The sequence below is a fragment of the Citrus sinensis genome, chromosome 7 (genome assembly GCF_022201045.2).
Source record: "Citrus sinensis cultivar Valencia sweet orange chromosome 7, DVS_A1.0, whole genome shotgun sequence".
NCBI classification, from domain to species: domain Eukaryota; kingdom Viridiplantae; phylum Streptophyta; class Magnoliopsida; order Sapindales; family Rutaceae; genus Citrus; species Citrus sinensis.
This window is the reverse complement of record NC_068562.1, coordinates 28,708,184-28,710,963: the sequence shown is the minus strand read 5'-3', so window position 1 is coordinate 28,710,963 and position 2,780 is coordinate 28,708,184.

The following is a 2,780-nucleotide window of genomic DNA, read 5'->3' as shown; positions in this document are numbered from 1 at the left end:
ATATATCTTTCAATATTAGTGCACTATCAATTCTATAAGGAGCCCTTCTTATTTACTTCTTTCCTTCAAAGAAAAATATAAATTTTAAAATCGTACGGGCCTTGTTAAATGCCCAAAGCATACAATATTTTATCAGGTTTAGGTTAGGTCACGACAGATGGTATCAAAACGGCTCCACATCTCCTCTTAAGTAATGGTGAGATAAACCTCAATGAGGATACTGAGTCCTTAAAAGGGGTGTATGTAACACCCTAGGCAAATCCCACATCAACAAAACATGGGAGAGATGCTAGGTTTATAAGAGGTTATCCACACCTTAATTAGCAAGACACGTTTTGGGTGTACCATCACCCTAGAAACAAAATCTCGTGCGTAAAACTGACAATATATTGCTAGGTCTGGGTTAAGTCATGACAGATAGTATCAGAGTGGCTTAGCATATCCTCTTGAGCGATGGTGGGGCAAACCTCAGCGAGGACAACGAGTCCCTAAGGAGGGTGTATATAACACCCTAGGTGAATCCCATATTAGCAAAGTACAAAAGAGATGCTAGGTTTATAAGAGATGATCCACACATTAATTGGCAAGACACGCTTTATAATGTAAGGGCACCCAAGGAACAAAACCGTGAGGGCCTTGTTAAGGTCCAAAGCGGACAATATCATGCCAGGTCAGGGTTGGTTCATGACAGATGATATCAAAGCGGCTCCGTGTGTCCTTTTAAGCGATAGTTGGGCAAATTTCAGCGAGGATGTTGAGACCCTAAGAGGGGTGTATGTAACACCCTAACCAAATCTCACATTGACAAAGCACGAGAGAGATGTTGGGTTTATAAGAGGTGGTCCACACCTTAATTGAAAAGATGCGTTTTAGGGTGCATGAGCGCCCTAAAAACAAAATCGTGCGGGTATTGTTAAAGCCCAAAGCAGACAATATCTTCCCAGGTCGGAGTTGGGTCATGACAGATGGTATTAGAGTGGCTCCACGTGTCTTTTTAAGCGATGATGGGGCAAACCTCATCAAGAATGCTGAGTCCTTAAGGATGGTGTATATAACACCCTAAGCAAATACCACATCAATAAAGCACGAGACTGATTTTATAGCATTTTGGAGTGTATGGGCGCTGTAGAAATAAAACTGTGCAGGCCTTGTTAAGGCCCAAAGCGGACAATATCTTGTCAGGTCTGGGTTTAGTCATGACAGATGGTATCAGAGCGGCTCTACGTGTCCTCTTGAGCAATAGTAGGGCAAACCTCAGCGACGATGTTGAATCTCTAAGGAGGGTGTATGTAACACCCTAGGCGAATCCCAAATTGGCAAACTACAGGAGAGATGCTAGGTTTATAAGGGGTGATCCGCACCTTAATTGGTAAGACGCGTTTTAGGGTGTATGGGCGCCCCAGGAATAAAATCGTGCGGGCCTTAATAAGGTTCAAAGCGGGCAATATCTTGCCAAGTCCGAATTGGGTGATGACACTTCAATTGAGCATGATTGTAACATCTTCTTTTTCGACAATCTCACTGCTCTCAAATGAAAACAAATACACATAAGTTTGAGTTTTTTCAATTCAAGAAATAGAGTAATTGATGAACATAAAGATGTGGCCTGAATATGATTACTCTGTATGCCAAAAATTCGTCACCCACTATTTGCAGAATGTACATATCTCACTATTTTCCCAAAGGAGGTATAATCTTAGGTCTACAATCTTCAAGACTTAGCTTCTTGTTTAATGACATTATCCAACTGGAGAACTTGCCGTTATAGAAATCTATTTGTAATGACCCTAGATTTTGAGGTTTTCCTCCAGCTTCACCCATTGCTTCATAGCTTGCTTCAATTTCATCATCCATCCACTGCAGCCTTGCAAGCGTATAAGATATTTGCTTTTCCTTTTCAAACGATAGTTGCAAATCAATCAAATTCTTCATATAGATGTGTATGTGTTCTATAAGTGAATTTAATTCACCTAAATTTGGGAGATAAAACTTCAATGATCGTTTTTGCAATCCTAAACTCATCAAAAAGTTTGATATAGACACCCACAATTCTTTTCTCGAAATTATTTATTACATATCATTATCATTGTAAGCAAATTGAGCAAGAATCGCCTTGTCGATACCACCCATCCTGACAGGAGAGATGATATGAATGGCATTTTGTTGTTGACTGTTATCACATAACAACTTGCTCTTTAGAACAGTCTTCTCTTCGTATCAGCCACGTGTATCAGATATATTAATCAGGGCAGTACTATGTATCCCGACCCTAAACGACTTGTTTGAAACCAGAGCAAGGGGAGAGAAAGAACGAACATACCGGCTTCTTGGGAGCAGCAGCACTGACATCATAAACTCCCTGTCTTTACAGCAATTTGAGCCTAGTAGTGATCCACTCATCCAACATATCATCCATGTCGTATAAGGCGTCTTTGAGCTGATCCAGATAGAATCCGACACTCTTGCTCAGCATCAACCAGCGCAGTTTGAATGACTCGAAGATTCCTGGTAACCTTTTTCACTTGTTTTACGACACCAGTTACAAGCCTCAATTATTCTTTTGCCTCTTCAGCATCGAAATCAGCTGCTCCAATACAACGGAAATGATCGCATCAACCATTGTGAAAGACAAAAGAGGAGAGAAATTATTGAAGAGTTAATTAATGTGGAAATGCTAATAAAGTTGTGAATATATATTCTTAAGAGTACTATATATATATGTCTAGAAAAATTATCAGAATGACGGCATCATTCTACCTTTAAAACTATATAATTAATTT